General features: G+C 40.1%; 1 long non-coding RNA gene across 1 annotated transcript; it reads left to right on the plus strand.

Moving 5' to 3' along the window:
• The first annotated feature begins 1,748 nt into the window (after positions 1-1,748).
• On the plus strand, positions 1,749-10,819 carry LOC136768711 (uncharacterized). Its single transcript, XR_010822015.1, has 3 exons — positions 1,749-1,826; positions 6,668-6,784; positions 8,401-10,819. It is a non-coding gene; the product is annotated as an uncharacterized LOC136768711 (long non-coding RNA).
• Positions 10,820-13,016: the final 2,197 nt, after the last annotated feature.

Here is a 13,016-nt window from a genome sequence, read left to right on the forward strand (position 1 = left end):
GGGCCCCTTATCACCGGTTTTCCTGATCCCGTTACAATGACGTATGTTTAGTGGTTTACAATGTTTTGCCCCAGACTCAGTCATAGTCAGCAGCACCCTATGATGTGTAGTTTGAAGTCTGTCAAGCAAAGGTCCTGACTGAAATGTATTACACATGTTGCAGTTTTATATAACTCTGTGTAGACCAGGGGATCTCAAACTTTTTCAAAATGAGCCTCCCTCCATTCCAGGAGAACCTGCAGGAAGCTTCTGTGACCTACATGAGAGAGAAAAAGAGTATTTTAGTATTTAGGATTTTATGACCATTCAACCGTTTTTATTAAAGACATAAAGGCATACATTAGGTTTTATTATAATAACTCTTTTTACTCTAGTCTTTATTTGTATTTGTTTGTTTTGGAAGCTACAGACTTCATGCCCTGCTTTGCCTTTTGCCTGTATTGTCTTTTCCTGTATTGTGTGGATAATAACACTGTTTTGCAAACGTACCTGCTGTTCTATTGGTGTGCTCAGATCCAAACGTCCCTTTTAGTAAACAATTAGTAATATATATTGTCTGAGTTTTTGTCTGTTGTTTGTTTTTTAATTTGGTAGCCTACATCGTTGTCATGTTTTGCCACCAATCAGTCTCTCATATTTGCATGTTTAACTGCAGTTCGCTTTCAGTTGGAGGGGGGGTGAATTTTACTGCTGCCAGCTTGTACTCATGTTAGAAGCAAAGCAGTGTGCAGTGTTTCTCTATACAACATTGTAATCTTCTTACTATTTGCTATTTATCTTTATACTTTGCAAAGGAATAATAGCTTATGCTAAATTAAGTGGTAATTATAAAGACCAGTCATGGAAAATGTCTGAATCCAAGTCTTTTGTCTTTGTGACTCGAGTCATTCATTCATAATTACCAAACGGACCCCATGTGTGGCTCATGGGAGACCAAAAGATACCATTCCAGCAGCCTGATTTTTCTTGATTTTGGTCCCATTCAATACACTGATGACAGTCAGCTCAGGTGCACCGTTGCAAGTGGCGGGCGCAGCTTTTCACAACTAAAGTTGATTAAGAACTCCCTTCACTCAACGATGACTGGTCTGGTGAATGTTTTGGGGGAGTTAGAGTTGTACGAATTAAAATTATGTCTATATTTTGTCTATGCAGATATAGATAGAATTCAGTAAAATTTTCACAGCCAAAGATGGTCAATGGCTGTACTGCTATGTTTTTTGTATGTTTGTGCTTTCAAAGGAAATGTGACCAGGGCCAGGCCCCCGCTCCTCAAACTGTCAGCACCCCAAAGTAAAGATTACATTGTCTAAATCAGGGGTTCCCAAAGTGCGGCCCGGGTGCCAAATGCGGCCCTCAAGGATGTTTGGTGTGGCCCCACAAAGCCAACCTTCAACCCCCCTTTTCTGAATCTTTATTATATTGTTACACTTTCTGATAATGTTCTGTTGGAAATTGGCCATCCATCACCAGACATTGGGAACCCCTGGTCTAAATGGACCTTCCCTAAATAATGTTGGGAACCATTGCCCTAAGCTGTCAGCTGAGCTTCAGTGTATTGTAGTGACAGTTTCTCTTTGCGCTTTCACTTTAATTTGAAGTCGCTATTCAGTAAATGTCTCCATTTACGGGAAAGACTGTTTGTTAACCGATCTTTATCGCCTCAAGCAGCATAATGCAAGTCTGTGCTATCTGTTTACATCTCAGGATGTGGGGTAGGAACAGGGGATGGTATATAAAGCAGATCTCTTCACCAGAGCAGCACAGAGCGGTTGCAAAGAAACTCAGCATCCTGATCAACCTACCACAAACAAGTTTTCATTCAGGTATCTATTTTTTTTTCTTCTGTAATTTTGAAATCGCAAAATATGAAATACTGCAATATTACCCCAGCAGGCAAAATACATTAGAAAATACATATTTCAACGTTGAATATACATTGAAAATGTATTGGATTTGCAAATGGAATCAATGTCGAATTGTCAACATTCCTTAAACATCAATTTAATCAGCAAATACAAACAACCACAGAAAGAGAGAGAGTGAGTGGTGACAGAGTCAATCTGAGGGAGAAGAAAGAAAACAACTAAAATATACTTTCTTGGTGTTAACTATACAAAATCAGGAAAAAACACTGTGCAGCTTCAGGATGAACCTAGAATGAAAACATCAAACTGGAATGGAATTATTTGGCTGGAATTACTTTATTTTCATGTGTTCAAGAAACATGAAAGAAAAGACAATACTTTCAAGAAAGACAGTACCCTGCACATATTGTGTAGAAAATAACACAAAATGTGTCACAGTACTATTAACACATTTTTTGTGTAGAATTTCTACACATTACTTCTAAGAGTGTATATTAAACCACCTGAAAAACAGATTTTAAAAATGCTATCAATCTTTTTAAAACTAGTTCCATGCAAGTTATGGTTAGAGAGCACTTTTATACACACCCACAGTTTTTACAATATGTTTTATACAGGTCTCCAGTTCAATTAAAGATAAATAAAAAAAACCTGATGCATTCTGACATTTTTCAAATTTCAAAAATCGTCAACGGTCACTGATAAAATATTTTAATTGTAGTTACTATTTTGATAATACAATTGATTAATGCACACATAATACAATTGTGTTATTCTGCACTAAAATATTTTGCTAGTAAAATATTTGAGTTAAACTAGCCATGAATTACTCATTTAAATGAATGAACTCTCACAAATATTTTTCCTTTAGAGGAATGTGCTTATATTCTAATTATATACCGTCGTCAATTTCTACAGTATATAGCAGTTAAACATTCAAGCAGCAAAGACGCTTTCAATAGCCTACACTATATATATATATATATATATATATATATATATATATATATATATATATATATATATATATCTTACTTGAGAAATCCTTGCTCCATGTTCAAGTTGTGTTCAAGTTTAGAGGCTTTCCCGCTTTCATCTAATTGGCTGATTACTGGATAAACCTTTCGTTTAACGCTTATGTGTTTCAAATGTTACCAGCACTTTCTCTTCTCTGGTTGCTGCAACGTCCTGTTAACGAGTTTGTTTTGCTTTTGCACTCCTCGGCTTCCGTAGAAATCGGGTAACCGCAGAAAACATCCCAGCAGACACGCGACATGATTTCTGTGAATGAGGACTCGGAAGTAAACAAGACAGAGCATTGAATGGAAGTCACTGAGGGGTTTATATGCAGAGGAGGGGGAAGCAGGATACCAGTGGTGGAGATGCTGAACAAATGGGGAACAAACAAGTGCACATGGTGTTGTGCAATGATAATTGAATAATAGGACATGGAGCTGAGGAAGGCTGAAGCAATTATAACTCAGGGGATGTTGATCTCTGGTAGCAGACTGAGCAAGTGTGGGCCGTAGATGTGACATGTCCGAGCTCAAATCAAGCCCAAATCCCTGGTGAAAACTGGTTCATATCAGATTCTGTTCTTCTAGTGTCTCGGCTCCGCTGGTTTGAGCGCCGCAGTCCAGAGCTGTTTGTAAAGCAGCCGCTGAGATCCGTCCTGATGAGCAGCAGCGACTGCGGGTTTGAGACAGAAACACTGCGAGCGACTCACCTGACCAGAGAGGACTGTGTGTCTGTTTTATTATTTGTGCTTTACAGGACTGGAAACAGCGAATAAATACACGTTTCTGTTAGAGATACTAGAAGAGCTGGACGTGTAGAGACAACATTATATTCACACAAGCATGTTCCCATAAGAATACGTTTCATGTGCAACAATAATACTACATAGCGAATATGTATTGATATTATTATCGTCATCATTTGTGCTGGTATATATGTATTTTAAACGCACAGTGACTCCCTTCACTTATTACTCTTACTACAGATCTGTAACTGCAAACGATACTATTTGCCGTATTATTTATAATGTACTTATCAGATCCTTAACCAGGGCAAGTTACACTTGAAACACAATACACACGTTTCACATTAATCATCCGGATACAATAGAGCAGCTTTAATTGAACTAAAGTGCGCGTCTCAGTCATGGCGTTTATGGACGCATTTATTAAACCAGTCCTTATGTTTTAGAGGAAACCCAGATCTGCTGTATTCATTTATTCATTAATTTAATTGTAAATGGACACGTTAATGACTCGTGTTCTTCACACTGACTGTGTCTGGATTGTCCTGCACACATTCACACACACAGCCTGAACACCGGCCAGCTGTCATACAGTTTAATACATTATTATCCTTCAGTTTATTGTCACTAGTCTGTGAATCACAGTGTTTAATGCACTGATATGAACTGTATCAGTCATTGTCTCTGTACTGGATTTCACTCCATGCTGCTAATACAACTGTAATTTCTTCGTGATCGCTCGGCTCTTGAGATTATATTTCCGACACACTGTGTCTGCTGTCCTCCTGTGTCTCAGTCAGACTCACTCCTCTGATAGAGACTCGTGTCCTCAGTGGACGGACGTCACGGCGCGTCCAGCAGCGGCCAGTTAACCGGCTCTGAACCGGCGCGTCCGGACGCTCAGCCAGTGGAAACGGGGCAAAAGTTTCAGGGTGGAAATCTACTTGCGAGGTGGATCAACAAGAATGCAACTACTATTCAATGTGTTTCTGGCAACGATTTATTTACAGTGAAATGTGCATTGCTTTCAGGTAGAACAGACATCGACAAAATTGTAGATAACCAACAATATCATCTCAAACAATGTCATTTATTTCCCTAATCCATAATCCATAATTATGCGTGTATTTTCAGTGACATGTTCAGGAAATGAACTTACCCTTAGTTAAATCAAGGTGTGTATATATATACACTCACCTAAAGGATTATTAGGAACACCATACTAATACTGTGTTTGATCCCCTTTCGCCTTCAGAACTGCCTTAATTCTACGTGGCATTGATTCAACAAGGTGCTGAAAGCATTCTTTAGAAATGTTGGCCCATATTGATAGGATAGGATTTTGCAGTTGATGGAGATTTGTGGGATGCACATCCAGGGCACGAAGCTCCCGTTCCACCACATCCCAAAGATGCTCTATTGGGTTGAGATCTGGTGACTCTGGGGGCCAGTTTAGTACAGTGAACTCATTGTCATGTTCAAGAAACCAATTTGAAATGATTTGACCTTTGTGACATGGTGCATTATCCTGCTGGAAGTAGCCATCAGAGGATGGGTACATGGTGGTCATAAAGGGATGGACATGGTCAGAAACAATGCTCAGGTAGGCCGTGGCATTTCAACGATGCCCAATTGGCACTAAGGGGCCTAAAGTGTGCCAAGAAAACATCCCCCACACCATTACACCACCACCACCAGCCTGCACAGTGGTAACAAGGCATGATGGATCCATGTTCTCATTCTGTTTACGCCAAATTCTGACTCTACCATCTGAATGTCTCAACAGAAATCGAGACTCATCAGACCAGGCAACATTTTTCCAGTCTTCAACTGTCCAATTTTGGTGAGCTTGTGCAAATTGTAGCCTCTTTTTCCTATTTGTAGTGGAGATGAGTGGTACCCGGTGGGGTCTTCTGCTGTTGTAGCCCATCCGCCTCAAGGTTGTACGTGTTGTGGCTTCACAAATGCTTTGCTGCATACCTCGGTTGTAACGAGTGGTTATTTCAGTCAAAGTTGCTCTTCTATCAGCTTGAATCAGTCGGCCCATTCTCCTCTGACCTCTAGCATCAACAAGGCATTTTCGCCCACAGGACTGCCGCATACTGGATGTTTTTCCCTTTTCACACCATTCTTTGTAAACCCTAGAAATGGTTGTGCGTGAAAATCCCAGTAACTGAGCAGATTGTGAAATACTCAGACCGGCCCGTCTGGCACCAACAACCATGCCACACTCAAAATTGCTTAAATCACCTTTCTTTCCCATTCAGACATTCAGTTTGGAGTTCAGGAGATTGTCTTGACCAGGACCACACCCCTAAATGCATTGAAGCAACTGCCATGTGATTGGTTGGTTAGATAATTGCATTAATGAGAAATTGAACAGGTGTTCCTAATAATCCTTTAGGTGAGTGTATATATATATATATATATATATATATATATATATATATATACACACACTATACTATATATACACACACACACACACACAAACAGTATTAAATTAAATGTATATATTTACAAATATTTTAAACCCAAGACAATTGTGTACGAAAATGTATGTATGACAACAAATAAATAGCTATGGCTAAATTGCATTTCACATTGTACTTTTTCCCCAAACGAGACCCAAACCTTTTATCTAAACTAAACATTTCATACGACGTGGGTTTGAATGATTTTACAGAGCATAATGAATGTAATGCACAGGCGGAAGTTTGGACCCCGCACCTCCCACACCGCAGCCCAGCACCGCCTCACTGTCCAAGAGCTGCGGTCCCGTTCACAGCGTATTATATTATATTGCATTACAATTCTATTTCCATTTCCATTTCCTTGTAATTGACCCAGAATGATTAATGAAATTTAATGAAATATATTGCACTAATGTAATGGGTTGATGGTTAAAGATGTCTCAATAAACAGTTACTGAGAAGGCTATTGGCCTCTCACAGCATGACAACTGAAATACAGTTTAGAAAATCAATAAATGCAAAATCTAGGGCTCTATATATGACGTGCGTATTCTGATCAACAGGTGCTGGTGTTTACAGATAGTGTGAATTGAGTGGAGAAGTCTACAGCTTGGTGTTGTTATGGCGAGTCATACCTCAATTAATACCTCCAAACAAAAGGGATCTAAGTGTGATACAAGGTAAGATTCCTGTTACAACCTGCATTTATACCTGCATGTTTATTTGCTATGTATTTGCTTAAAATCATTTGTTAAAACATTGGTTGCATGAACTTAATTATAAACGCCACACAGTTACCCTTTTCAGCTTATACAAACATTTTACCATGAAACCATTTTCATAAACCACCTTAATAAAATGTTTCTTTACAATAGAACATTAAGATGTAATGCATGATAATTAGAAATGTGCCTGACAAATGCTGAACTATTTTTTGTTCAATGAACGAAGCTTTACATTCTAGGGTTTCATTTATGATTAAAAAAAAAAAAAAAAAAAAAAAAAAAATCCTGCTGCTGTGATGAGGACAATGAGCATGTTCCCTTTTAATTGACTTCCCCTACTTAATGTGTAAATATTATTGTAGCAGATACAGATGGGTGACAAATTAAAGGAAAAACCAGCATAAAGTGTCTCAGTATGGTGTTGTGCACCAGGAGCCCCAGAACACCTTTAGTACACCTTGGTACAGATTCTACAAGTTTCTGAACTCTACTGGAGGGATGAACACCATTCTTCTAAAAGATATTCCCTCATTTGGGGTTTTGATGATGTGGCGGAGAGCGCTGTCTAACACATCGGTCCAGAATCTACCCTAGGTGTTCAATTGGGTTGAGATCTGGTGACTGCGAAGGCCATAGAATATGATTCACATCATTCTCATACTCATCAAACCATTCAGTGAGCCCTTGTGCCCTGTGGATGGGGGCATTATCATCCTGGAAGAGACCACTCCCATCAGGACAGAAATGTTTCACTATAGGATAAAGGTGATTACTCAGAATAACTGTGTAATGGTTTGCAGTGACCCTTCCCTCTAAGGGGACAAGTGGACCCAAACCATGCCAGGAAAATGCCCCCCACAGCATAACAGAACCTTCGGACCCCCTCACTGTAGGGGTCAAGCAGTCAGGCCTGTACCGCTCTCTTGCTGTCCCACACATGCACTCGCTCACTTGTTGAGAATATGGTGAAGAATGATTCATCCGACCATGTTACTTTTTTCCACATCTCTGTAGACCTGTGCCTATGGGAACTCTCCTCTTGCCATCTTGATCCAAAATCAAGGTCATCTGGGCCTGCTCAGCATATTTATACATGCCACAGAGCATGATAGGATGTTAGTTGCTTAATTGTATTATGCTGTACACCTCTTTGGAGACATCTGCATTCGTTATGTTCCTCCACTCATTTATTCAGGTTTTTCCTTTAATTTGTCACCCGTCTGTATATGTATATGTATATGTGTGTGTGTGTATAATTTATATATATGACTTAAAACCATCCATGTACAGCATCGTCTTCATTCCCATGAGGTGCTGGCCCACGTAAGGCAAAAATATATAACGAAAAATGTATCTCTCACTAACACTAATTACATTTGGATTGGTATCGTGGGAACTTCACAGTTATAACTTTTCTAACCTGCAACTGTATGACTTCATCGCAATTTACACGGACTGCATAAAATCACTAAATCAACATGGCAGTGAGTCTTGGAGATTGTACTTATTATTTAAAGTAACTTTAAAATTAATTATTGTAAATAATTAAACAAACTGTGCTTATTTTACAGGATGACCGAGAGTTCCACTGATCCTAGAAAATCAGGAATTACAAAAATAATTAAAGATAGTAGACGGATTCGAGAGGGGTGTCCTGAGGTTTACATTCTGAACACAGTCAATACGAATCTGAACCCGAATGGTCTGATCAGAAGGTGTAGCTTTGGAACAAAGAATCCAAGTATCAGAAACAGGACAATAATGATGCTGGGAGCAACTGGTTCAGGGAAATCGACCCTTATCAACGCAATGATTACATACATCTTGGGGGTAGAGTGGAATGATGAGTACAGGTTTGAAATTATAAATGAAGACATCAAAAAAATATCTCAGACATCAAGTCAAACCACTGCAATCACGGCTTATGAAATCTACCATGAGCAATGGTTTAAAGTCCCATACTCCATTACTATTATTGACACTCCAGGGTATGGAGACACTAGAGGAATAGAGCAAGATAGACTCATTTGTGAAAATATTTGTGAGTTGTTTAAGTCACCACAGGGTATTCACTACATCGATGCAGTCTGCTTTGTAGTCCAGGCGCCACTTGTTCGACTCACTCCAACTCAGCGATATATTTTTGACTCCATCCTGTCCATCTTTGGGAAAGACATAGAAAAGAACATACTGACTCTCGTTACATTTGCAGATGGAAAGCCACCGGCTGTCCTGAAAGCCATTAGTGAGTCAGGGGTTCCCCATACAAAAGATAAGAAAGATAATCCAGTTCACTTCAAGTTCAACAACTCAGCTCTGTATGCAACACCTTCTTCTGATCCCCAAGCTTCTGATGACAGTGATAGTGATGACTTTGACCAGATGTACTGGAACATGGGACAGAAAGGCATGTGCAGGTTTTTTCAGTCACTTGACAAGTTGGAAACCAAGAACTTGAAATTAACTCAGCAAGTCCTGGATGAGCGCAAGCAACTGCAGATTTGCGTAGAAGGACTGGAGCCCCAGATCACGGCTGCCCTAAACAAACAAGAGGAGCTCAGACAGACTCAAAAAGTGCTGGAAGAACACAAAGGAAAGATGGAAGAAAACAAGGACTTTGAGTATGAGGTTAATGTTGTTGTCAAGGAAAAAAAAGACACAGAAAAATATGCAAACAATTGTAAAATCTGTGAAATGACTTGTCACTACCCATGTGAGAGTGCCCCTGAATGGATTCTATACTGGTGTGATTCCATTACAAAATTCAATTGCACAGTCTGTCCAAAGAAATGCAGCTGGAGAAATCACTATAAACACAAATATAAATATGAAAATTGTACCAGAAAAGAGAAGAGGACATATTATGAGACAAAAGCAAAATATGAGATTGCATGCTCTGAGACAGGGACAGCCAAAAATGTGTTAACAAAGCTACAGGATGAGTTGGCTGAAACTGGAACTGTGTTACGTAATCTTATTGATGAGTCACACAGATGTGCTGCCAGACTGGAAGAGATTGCCTTAAAGCCCAATCCAATGTCTGTTATTGAGTACATTGACCTCTTAATTGACCGAGAGAAACAGGAACATAAGGAAGGATTCCTGGAAAGAGTTCAAAAACTTGAGAAGAGCAAGAGAGAAGCAGAGATGACAAAGAAAATTGCCAAAAAGGAAGAAATTGCACCAGAAGAAAAAGAAAAAGAACTGTTGTCCAAGTTTTTCAGTAAGTAGTTAGGTTTACTTGATATCTACAGTTAGTAAAGTATAATATCAAGCAAAGCAATCGTGATTTTCCACACAGGAAAATCTTAATGGATAACAAGGAACCAGAAGATTAAATGTACAACAAATTTGACCTTCTTAAATTGACCCCAAATTACATCCCCTGTTATAATTCTAATGATCAACAACTTTCTGATGACAGTGATGATGAAGACTCTTAAACTCACCCCAGGCAAAGTCCCCAGCCACTGTTTTTGAACTCATTTGATGTGTCCTCATTGAACTATACTAAGGAGGAAAATATTTAACATGTATTTGTTGCTTTACATAAAGACCATTTTACTTTCAAATACATTCAATATTACATTTAATATGTATATACTTAATACAGTATGCTAAAACTGCTTATAGCTATATTTTACTGTCTTGCAATTTGTCCTATATATATCCTATGTAATTTACAATTACAATTACAATTTATCAATTTTAGATCTATTTTTTTATGCATTTTTTAAACATTTTATTTTTTATTAACAGTAGTCACAGTCTGAGTGTTGCTTGCCAGCAATATTAATATTTGAAACGTTGTATTAACTGTAATAAACTCTGTAATCTGTACTAAAATTACTGTGAGGGGTCTATAGGTCACAGGAATTCTTATCCACACATTATCCAGTAAGTGGGTAGAATGCATTATATAATGATAACTATATAATTTATTACGGTAAATGAATGCAATAGACGTACTAATTTATTTTATTACTCATATTAAATGAAAATGTTGATTGCTACTGTTGTGTCCTGTGGATTATGTGCCTGCACTACATTCAAAATGTTAAGTATAGTCTGCAATGTGGGTTCTGTACATAATTTCTACATATAGAGACTAATTAAATTAGTATTTTGTGAAAGACATTGTTTAGTATTGAACAAATGAGAAATGTACCACTTATGCTAGGGTCACATTACACAATTTCTACTATCCAACCCGATTTTGAAAACAGTGGGCAGTTCACACTTAACAACCGTCTTTCACCGAATTGATGTATTTTGCATCGTGAAGGAGTGCACACAACACGATCACTTCAGTACAGGTGGATACTAGGACACCCAAGCCCCCCACCCCTCCTCCTGGACCGCCAGCAGTGAAGGTTTCACTATTTGTAACATGCTCATATACCCCATTACACACATACAAGATGCACCAATTTGTATGTGTGTGTGTGTGTAGTTTCTGTAACATGTCATTAACTGCAGGTGTTGTTTTACATCCATGCAACACAATACCCACACCATCTCGGGGATGTGGGTGAAGACATGGCGGGGGGGCGAGGTGCAAAAGTCTGTATTATCTGCTGTGAGAGCTGGAGGTGAGCAACACTGACAGGCTATATCCACACCACAGTATGATCATCGCATTGCAGGTGTCTGCTATGTTTAGAGTTTCACATGTTCTGTGAATGCTGAGCAGGGCCGGCCCTGACCAATTTGGTGCCCTAGGCAAGATTTTAACCGGTGCCCCGGACTGACTGAAACCTCCGCTGTGGACGCGGTGCTTTTACTCCACGATGCTCTGTAACAGACTGTACTTCTGGCTCCATGTTAAGACTAGGAGGCTGTCTTGTTTTCCGTTTGATTGGACTTTATTTTCATTTAACTTTTGGAAACTATTGGACATAAGAACGGCCATGTTCTGTGGTGGCGCTTTGATTTTTGAGGTAAGATAACCTGCGTGTTTTATTTGATGTGTTTAGATCGTACAGCCTCCCTCGTGTAATAACCCGAGATCCAAGATGCAGGAGTATAACTTTAATCACCGTGTCTTTATTAGAACTTGCACATTAGTGTTTTCTACCCAAGCAGGACTTCTCTTCCCACTTACACGGGAGAGGGGTAAGTATAAAGCGCTACTGACCTCTAGTGGCTGATCTTGAACTGCATTCTATACATAAGCATTCACATTACTACAGTAGACAAGTCCAGTGTTGATCTGAGAGGCTACATTGATCAAACGTTATCAACTCACTGTCGGCCTGCTGGTCCTGCGTCGCTTACGAGCATTAAGACACATCTCTCCAGACTCTGACCTCATGTCCCTCCTTTCTCCCCCTCCACTGTGTTTGAGGAGGCTGTCCCACAGCACCTGTTCCAAGAGCCGTACTTAAGTGTCAATCATCGTACCTGTCACACCACTGAGCCACTTTTTCTCCCCGAAGCTGTGTCTGAATAAAGGGATCTTTAAAACTTGTGGTCCGCCTCTCGCCTGCTCTTTCTTGGCCCTCGGCTCCCAGGGGTCCTGCCCTGACTGAGGCCTCAGCGCTGCGGAGAGACTGGCTGTATGGAACTATAGCAGAGAGAAGAAAAGAGTAGAGAGAGGAGAGGGAGGAGGAGGGAGGCACTGTTTGGTCGGTGAGATGGTACAGTACTGCACAGGAGACTGACTAATGTTTCGCATTGCAGAGAGACTGACTATTGAACTATCAAGCACAGAAAGGATGACTGTACTGTACCGCAGATGGGGAGAGAGAGAGGGGCTGACCTGTGTTGTAGGATAGACTGCGCTGCACTGCACTGCACACAACACTGACTAATGGAGCACATTGCTGGGAGACTGACTGTATTGAACTGTAGCAGAGAAAAAGACTTGGCTGCACCTGTATCAGAGAGAGAGAGAGATACTGTAGCACAGACTGTGCCATAGTGTAGCGTATGGCAGATTGACAGAGAGAGAGGGAGGCAGTGATACAATACAGGAAGAGGCCGCACAACCACATTGCTGCGGTGAAGTGAGCCAGGGGGGCAGTCTCCGTGGGAGTGGAGGAGAGCGTCTCAGTGGGGTCCACGTTTTCGCCGGAAAGCCTGTGCACTCCGGTGCGGGGGCTGGGGCCGCCGAGTCGCTATTAAACACTAGAGCGGCAGCGTTTACACAGCGCTGCGAAACAAACTAACACAATTGCATACGAGA

The sequence above is a fragment of the Amia ocellicauda genome, chromosome 14 (assembly GCF_036373705.1).
Source record: "Amia ocellicauda isolate fAmiCal2 chromosome 14, fAmiCal2.hap1, whole genome shotgun sequence".
NCBI lineage: Eukaryota > Metazoa > Chordata > Actinopteri > Amiiformes > Amiidae > Amia > Amia ocellicauda.